We start from the raw sequence: 9,240 nt of genomic DNA on the forward strand, positions 1-9,240 counted from the left end.
GTATATATAAAGCAACCTTTAATTTTCTTTTATAAAAAAAGTGCACTAAAACAAAAACATAAATAAATTATATACAATATTGGTTACTTTTACTCTTAGGGCTCTGTTTCCTCTCTAATAGCCTCTTCAGTTCCTCTTGCAGGCTTTCTATATGATTTAGGTCTTTGGGCTGAAAAAAACCCATTGAAGCCAAACAAACCATGGTTGGTTTGTGTTTGGTAAACCATCATCATCCTTTTTACAGATCCAATGATGACCCACATTCAGATTTTTACCAGTGCCCATCAGATTTTTATTTGACATCTCTTGGCATGATAAACATTAAAAAGATTCTCAGAAGCATCTGGGGGATAAACAGGCCCACAGCATGACAGATTCGCCACAATTCAGGCACTTTTTTACATTTTCATCCTGTGCTTAAAGCCGAAACCATGTGGAGTGTTACCAAAAACCTTACCCTAACACTCATCTGACCATAGTTAAACTTCCTGTACGTTTAGCAAGTTTTACTTTTATAGCTGTAGAACCAAAAGGGCTTTTTCCTGGCATGCCATCAAAACACGGTGAGCATGTTTACAGCACTCAATGATTGCTATGAAGACTTTTAGTGACTCTAAGCAGTCACTCTGTGCTGCATTTCTCCGTTGAAGGGTTTCTTTTACCTCTCTAACTATCTACTTCCTGTTTGTGGTGAAAGATAAATACAAGTCCTCATTCAGCTAGGTGCACAGTGGCAAAAAGAGAAAAGACTTCTGTGTGTGACACAGACAGTTATGAATTAACACATAGAAGCTCTCAGAAAATCTAATTAACTTTAAACTGTAAAGTATAATTAAGATAAAATTCCCTATGCACTTTAGAGATTGTTGGCAATGTCAAGATATTGTTTGAACATTCAAATTTATGTTTTTATTTCATTCAGTTTGAGATAATGTTGATGCTTTACCAAGGGCGACACCTTTTCTGTAATAGGAAATAAACTTATTGTACTGAATTGTGTGAACGTGACTGGGTTAGAGTTAATGCAGAAAAATAAACAATGTGTCACCACATCCATAGAAAAACAAATGACAGCATCATTTATGCTGTAAAATAATTTTTCTGAATGACATTTTCCTTTACAAAGAAAATAAAAATGTCAAATCAGTTTAAAATGTATCTTATGTATCTTTCTTTCTTTCTTTCGTTTTGTGTTCATTGGATCATTATTTATAATCACGTATCAAATAAATAAATATCCTGCCACTCAGTTGACAATGCGATACGTCGAGATGACGTCACTCGACGAAGCCCCGCCCCCTTATGCAAAACAAGCCGTGTCGTCGACGGAAGCCAGGCGCTGCGTCTCGTCTTCCGACAGATATTCCTTTAAAGGCGCATTTAAAGCCCTGGCTTCAGTCGTAGGAGCAGCGGACAGCCTGTGAAGCAACAACGTTCTGCCGCAGAGCCAGAGCAGCGACTGTCCGACCTCCCGGAGGACACAAACACCGAGCCAACTGGCTGTCAACGACCCGGCGAGGTGAGCGCAGTGTCCGGTTAAAAACAGCAACAACAACAACAACAGTGGTGGGGGACGGATTTTGCCGTCCCCCACCACCAGCAGCAGCTGCTGCTCCTGGTTGGCTCTGAGAGCCAGGATACTCAGCATCTCAGGTTGCTGCTGAAAAGGAGGAGGAAGAGGAAGAAGAAGAAGAGAGGCATTTACATTACTTTACAGGATATATCAGGTTGCATTAATTTCTCCTGCGCTCATTAGGAAATGTGCATTATTAGAATTTGAGATTAGCAGTGATTGTTGTTGCAGTTTGCGCAAATGTTTCGTTCATTTCTCTGCAGCTTCTTTTGTTATTAACCAGGAAGGAGCGGCTGAACGCACCAGAAGCAGTGTGAGGATTAAGACTCGTGTCTGTATTTGCTTTAAAGGTGTGATATCCCACATGACTAGATGTAATTTTATCTATTTAAGATCTGAGAAGATCGACACTTTTTGGACACTTTAGCTGAAACTCCGTCCTTCAGATTTTAAATTCGGCTCAGCAGTCTTTAATAAGGATCGCTTTCAGTTTGTTTTCCTCTGGGCATAAGAGGAAACTCCAAACTTTTATTATAAGAACATTCTGCTCACTGGTTTGTGTTGACATTTGTTGTACTTTCTATTAGATGTATTCAAAAAAATATGCAAATTGTGCCTTGCAAAAGTAACCCTTTCTGTTTGTTGTATTTGTCTCTTTCCAAACACTAACCGTATTGTTTTATGTGATGCACCAAATGCATTATTGTAAAGTTGAAGAAACGTGATAGATGTTTTTTCTCCTGAGAATCTTTTGGTGTGCATCTCTACCAACGTCTTTCATCTAGTCACCCATTCGTATTTACAAAACAAGTTGAATTGAGAGTCTGTGTAAAACACCAATTTCCAAGTCTGGTTGCATATTCTAAGTTGGATATAGTTCTGGACTTTGACTAGGCCAGTGTAACACTTAGCTATGCTTTAATTTAAATCGTTCCATCATGTCTCTGGCTGTGTGTTTGGGGTTGTTGTGCTGTTAGAAAGCGACTCTGTACTCTACTCAACTATTTTCTAACAGGTTTTTTCCCAGGATCAGCCTGTGTTTAGCTCCACCCACCTTCCCATCAACTCTGAACAGCTTGTCCCTGCGGCATGATGCTGCCAGCACCGTGTTTAACCATGGGGAACCATGTCATACATAGCCTTTTATTCTTCCCTTGAATACAAAAGCATGGCACACTTTTCCGAATTTTATTTAAAAAATGCTCCAAACCCATCCAGATTTAATTTTCTTTTCCTAGTAAAATTTATGCTCAACTTTCTGTTGTTTTGTCTAAAACGACAACTTAAGATGCTTAAGATGCTTAAGGTGCAGCAAAACCTTTTGCAAGGCGCCTTCTGCACATAAATTTGAATCCGAATCCCGCTGCGAGGAACCGGAGAAGCAAAACATGAATAATTTCTTTTGCGTGAGAGAGTGTGTGTGCGTGTGTGTGTGTGTTTGCTGCTGCATTGATTTAATGTGCAGTAAAAGCTGAAATAGTGCTGCTCTGTACACACTGTGTGCTGATTTGTTAAGTCTCACCTCTTCGGTGTCTGTTTGTGTTCTTGGTTCAGACTCGACTGCCCGGCTTCACGTTAACGGCCAGGACCAAAGGAACAACGTCTCGGGGACATTTATGAAGCTTTCGATGCCTTTTGGTGAGTCTCTTCTGGATGATCTACTTCTATGATTAACAAGTCAGTTTTGTAAACCAGACCAACAGTGCAATAAGAGCTTCCCTGTATTGGGTCATAACCTTTGGTTTTTGGAGTCACCTGACTGGTTTTGCAGAAAAGAACCAAAAACACGCTGCCTCTGAGGAAACTCCTTCCTTCTAAATCTGTCAGGCTCTTCGTTTCATTTTGTTTGCGTTGCAGTTTAGGTTTTGCTTTGTGTGCGCGCGCGTGTGTATGTGTGTGTTGGCGAGCAGCCGGCTTATGCTGAAGTGAAAGCAGTCGACTTCCTCTTGATGAAGTCTTTGCTGACTGTTGACGGCTGCTGTGTCAGCATCAGGTTATTACCAGCTCATAAGATGCATGCAGACGCATATAGTCACAAGCTGAGAATGTCACATGAGCACACAATACGTCTGTATGTAATGTGGGCACACACCCACACTGACCTTTATAAGTCAGACAAATCAATATTTGACAGTGAAGATGCAGGACCAGGGTATTTTTGCATAAATAAAGCCAGATTTGTAGACTAGTCGGCTTCTTTTCATCTCCTGCCATAATATCCAGACTTGTGAATCCCTGATTTACTTGTTATTTCAGATCCACTCAACAGGTGAACCCAGATATTTCAGTAGAGAAACACAAGGCTTTGCGGTGTGTTTTTGAGTTTACAATGACCCGTTCAAAATATATTATTCATACTGAAGTGTCTGCAGTCGAGGTCATTGCACTCGCTGTGACTCTAGATCTGTTTCTGCATCACGAGAAAAGTTTTTGGGTCAGCTTAGTCAGCTGTCGGGTTCCTCAAAAACCGACATGTGCTGTAATGGGAAAATTTTTCTCTGGTGAAGAACTTTTATGTGTTAGTGTTGCACGTACAGCATTACCTATGCTTACATTTTTGTTGTTGTGGTTTCAAACAACTCACCTACATTAAATCTAAAGTTATGCAGACAATAACAAAGGGTTAAAATAATGAACATTGCTTTTGAAAAATTCTGAAACTGTTTTTTTTTTTTACATGAAATAAAGATAATTGGTTTTTGACTTTGAAATAGCTTTTATTTAATGTCTTACTGAGTGTAAATATCAAAATATCACCACTAATTTTTTAAAAAGTAGATAAAACCGTTGTTTCTCCCTCCCACAATAAACAAAATGCTCTTTAAGACGAACTACCATTGCATTGACTCAAGTGTTGCTCTGACTTGATGGGCCTGACATTCTCACAGTCTGACCTCGAGTAAAAATCACTGACTTAGACAACCAACAGTCTAAGGGTTCAGGAAGATAAAGGTGCATTCAAAACTATTTGGAAATAACCAGATCTCCTCTTAATCTTAAAACGGGACTCAAAACAAGCATTAGAGTTACAGTAGTTTAACAAGATTTCGTTTTGTTGGGTTGTTTGCTCTGGTGCCCAGCCTACAATCAGCTGCTTTACAGATGTGGCTGCAGTTTTAAAACGGCTCTGCGTAAATGAAAGCGATGGGTGTTTTTGCTACCAGTGTGTTTCAACAGCTGGTCTTTTTTATTATCTCATAAAATACTGCAGACTATGGTAATGAAATACAGCCAAGATTTTTTTGCATCAATAACTTCTTGCTAACCAGGTGAAGTAAAACGAATACAGGAAGTCTGTGATTAAAATCAAATGTGGTTCTTTCATATGACCCCTGTTCAGATGTAATTTGAGGTTTTAGTCTTCGCTTCCTTTTTTCAAGCCATTCTTTTATTTATTTATTTATTTTTTTTGTCTTTCTCTTTCCAACACACTCGGACACGGGATCAGTTTTGTTCTGTTTTTTTGTTTTTAATCCCGAGCTCTGATCCTTTGTGTACGTAACCCCAATCCCGTCTCCTGTGTGGTTCTGGAGCTCAGGTCTGAAGAAACAGGAGGACGAGAAATGAGTCGTCACATTATGAGCCAGTGGTTGTTTTTTTTTTCTCACTTACAGCAGGGCCGTCAGTAACCTCCTCCTTATCTCACTAGATCTGCTGCGCACACACACACACACACACACACACACACACTGTAGTTATAAAGACGTTTCACATGGTTGACTTCCCCTTCTCTCTGCATTTTGAGTTAATTTTCTGTCTTTTCTTTATCTTTTTGTGACTCTTCCTTATTTATCTTCTGTTCTCATTCATCAAGCATCTAATAGCTTTTTCTAATGCTTTGTTTTGTTCCAGGTCTTTTAACCTCATCACTTGCAGTCATATTCCTGCAACATTTCTGCTGTCAAAGTGACACAGTTTAGTTTTCCATCTATAATGATTGTTGTTGACTCAGTTACTTCAGGCATCTCAGCAGTTTTGATCTTATGATTTCAGTCTTCTTGAGGAGATCTTGTTGTTTGACACTTTGAATTGGATTTAAAGTTTTCTTTTTGATTAAAGTGTTCAGTTTTAATGTACATAAATGGAGCCATACAGTGTGTTAAAGGTGCGGTACGTGTTGCACTTAAAGCACAGATGTTGTTCTGTGTAAGTAGGGATATTTGCCACTAAGGCCAAAAATCTCAACAAACAACAAATAAAAACAATCAAATGTGCTGAATATTGAAAAATTAGACAAAAGGTCAGCTGTGAACCTCAAAGTTTTGCTGAAAAACACCAGACACCACATGATCATGGTGTTTCCACTGTGCTGAAACATTGTAAACCTTACATGCATTTCTTTTTTTTTTCTTTTTCTTTTTCGAAATTTGGATTTACAAAGCTTGCATTACTGTGAGAGCTGGAGAAAATTCAGGCAAGAATAATGGATTTACCATTTGGATATTTTTTAAGCCACTGTCACAATGTCTTTTCTTGCGAAACTAAGATAATTTTTTACATTCACTTGAATTCACAGCATAAGATCAGAGGTTAACATGTCTCACTATAGCAGGATTTGCCTGGGATTTGCATCCATTAGCTGAAGCCATTTTTTGCAGAGAGAATTAAATAATGTCATTGTACGACGGTATCAGACTTTTAAAAAGTTTTAGTTTTTTCAGAATTGGTAAAAACACAACTGTCAGCTCCTAGAATGACAAAACCGAACAATTAAAGGGCTGCAGAAATGATGAAAGTCGAAGACGCTTTTATTATTTGTCCACTTTCCTCCAATGCCAAAGGCAAAGCAGGGACAAACAAGATAAAAAGCTTATTCAAATTTGTCCTGACTGCTTTTTGTTCGGCTCTGCAGCCACAGGTATAAACGTATTGCTGTCTCTGCGTTTATTATCAAATCTAAAGTTTCTCTCCTCAAACTTTTGTCAAAGTCGTTTTGTCTCCGTCCTATTGGGTAGTTTCCAGTATAATTTTCAGTGACTCATCCTCACAAGATGTTCATCCAATGACTAAGTGAATCCCACTTTCTGATTAAATGGCTACAAAGAAACCTGTCTGGATGCCAGCGATGTCTGGTATCGTGTGTTGGTGTGATGCGTCGTGGCTCACTTTAGTTCATTTAGGGTGAAGCGCGCACACACACACACACACACACACACACCACACCCTCCGCTTACACTTATCTCTCCACTGTTTGCCGTCACAGTTAAAGTTTACCTTTGCGGCAGTTGCCATATGTTCTGTGAGATATGGAGACATTTCTCCGCCACATGTTCAAGTCAGTTATTTGCTTGATAATTCTGATCAACTTGTTCTTACCTTTGAGATCATGGATGTTTTTCCTTCACTTTTGCACATTTTTGACATAAGTACTCAAATCTGTCACCTAAAAAAAATGGCCTCACCTAGAATGTTTTCATATTCTGTAAAACGACACGTTTGATTTGGATTGTTCCCAGTTACAAAAACAAGGAGAGCGCGTTTCCAATTTTGAGAACATGAGAGTTTTCACTTGAAAACCAAACAGTGCGCTGATTGTTTGCGTTCTGCATGTGAACAGAGTTTCTACAGACGACACCGTCTGAATGGGCCCGCTCTCTGTGAAAGGGGGAAAAAAAAAAAAAAAAAGAGGAGAGAAGATACCCGGCCGAGTGCCAGTAATGTCATTAACACTGTAATGAGACGCTCGGAGTGATAGCCGCTCTCTCGCTCGGCTTTCTTTAACAGGACATTCTTTCTTCAGTGATGGAGTTCATATCCGTACAAAATCGTGTTGGATGAACGCGAACTGGGAAGCGATAAAACGCAACTTCGTAGCTCTTTACTATAGAATTTTGCAGTCATTTACAATAAAATGTATTTATTATTGAGTGCTGAAACAAACTGAAATGACTTACTAAATATGTCATTTCTGATTAAATATACAGCTAAACTCTATAAAAATGATAATAACATTATTTTCTTTCTTGAAAGATTAAACTTTCTCCTGTTTTATGTCAGGTATTTTAAAAAAAATATTTCCATTTGTAAAAATATCATAAAAAAATGCTAAGATTACTAGGGCTTTACGCAACTAAGAAATACTTAAAGGCCTAAAACATCTGATTAATTTACAATATTTGAATTAAATTGAGACTCACCTGTGGTTGTATTTAAAGGCAGCACTTTGAAAATGGTGCTTCCTTGTATAACACCGTGGGACAATTATAAAAAATAAATGAAATGTATGTTTTTAATGTTCAGTGCTTAAGTAGATGGACAATTATGGTGTGAAATGATGATATCTCCTGCAGCGCAAAGGAAAATATGCTGCAAAGATGCTGCGAGAAACTGGTCAGAGTGTCATCATCCACAGTGTGACGAGGCCAATCAGTGAGGAAGAAGCAATGTCTCCATAATTTACACAAAATCAGATTACAGTTTGCAAATGCTATGGAAAATAATTTTTGAGAAGAGCTGGAAGTGTGTGTGAGGGCGAAAGAAACCGGACTCGATTGCTCTGGTTCTGTCTGGAGGAATGAGCTAAAAATCCCATAAAACTACAAAAGCTTTAATTCAACTCATATCTACCAAACACTAAGAAAAAGTATGCAGACGTCTGAATTTAGGGGAAGTTTCAAAACGTTTCTCTCTCCTTTTATTCTGACATTTAGAAAACTGAAACAGTTCGGGTCGTCCTAACTGTTTAGGAGGACCCAAACTATTTTAGTTTGACATTAAATCAGACTACAATAGATTAGTCAGTGAAATAATAGAAAAAAAATACATGTAATGTAGTAAATAAAATATTGAGATTTATTTTGGCATGCTGCCTGTCTCACAGTTGGCACAAAGCATATTTTCAAACCTGCTGATACGGTAATATTTGCATACAAACAAGCAATAAAAATATTTTGTTCTTGGCTGCTGTTTAGGGGAATGTAACAGAAAATCAAAATAATAACATCTGCAAGAATCTGCTCATATACGTCTGTACCAGTAAAATAACCTTTGTTGCCTTTACTAGCTTGTGTTTCGTCGTCAGTTTGCTGTTCACTTGTGTAAACGTGTGCAGGTCAGTGAGTTTGATATTGTTGATTTCATTTGCCGTTTTTTTTTTTTTTTTTTTTTTTTTTTAGTCGGCATTAAGCGAGCCTGCAGGAATGAGTAAGACTGCAGATCTGTGTGCTGCTCAGTGGAATATTCCACCAGATGAGTGGGCAGGGTCTGAAACTTGCCACCTTCGGTTTAGCGCCACTTGGAAGAACAGGTCTCCACAAGCCGTTATCGCTCTGCTTTTCTCTGTGTCAAAAGTAGCTGGTGTGAAATAATGCCGATCATGAGAGGGAAAACCTGTTGTGCTTATCTCCTATCAGTCTGCAGGCTGTTGGGTGGAGCTGAGGAGTGTGTTTTTTTTTTTCTTTTGTCGTTTTTTTTTTTTTTGTTTTTTTTTTTTTCCTTTTTTTTTTTTTTTTTTGGCATTAAGCGAGCCTGCAGGAATGAGTAAGACTGCAGATCTGTGTGCTGCTCAGTGGAATATTCCACCAGATGAGTGGGCAGGGTCTGAAACTTGCCACCTTCGGTTTAGCGCCACTTGGAAGAACAGGTTTGCACAAGCCGTTATCGCTCCGCTTTTCTCTGTGTCAAAAGTAGCTGGTGTGAAATAATGCCGATCATGAGAGGGAAAACCT

The 9,240-nt window shown here is 38.7% G+C and overlaps 1 protein-coding gene across 2 annotated transcripts in view; it reads left to right on the plus strand.

Annotated features, from left to right (window-relative positions):
• The first annotated feature begins 1,298 nt into the window (after window positions 1–1,298).
• The window catches only part of slc45a4a (solute carrier family 45 member 4a), a 50,051-nt gene continuing 42,109 nt past the window's right edge, over window positions 1,299–9,240 (plus strand). The window contains exons 1-2 of one of the 2 annotated variants that reach the window (XM_007564886.2): window positions 1,299–1,519; window positions 3,128–3,211. The gene's annotated coding sequence lies outside the window, so the exon portion shown is untranslated. Of the gene's footprint in view, window positions 1,520–1,634; window positions 1,728–3,127; window positions 3,212–9,240 lie in introns of those variants that run through there. The other variant, XM_016677931.1, reaches the window with a different exon arrangement.

Source organism: Poecilia formosa, unplaced genomic scaffold, assembly GCF_000485575.1.
Source record: "Poecilia formosa unplaced genomic scaffold, Poecilia_formosa-5.1.2 Scaffold169, whole genome shotgun sequence".
Taxonomy (NCBI): Eukaryota; Metazoa; Chordata; class Actinopteri; order Cyprinodontiformes; family Poeciliidae; genus Poecilia; species Poecilia formosa.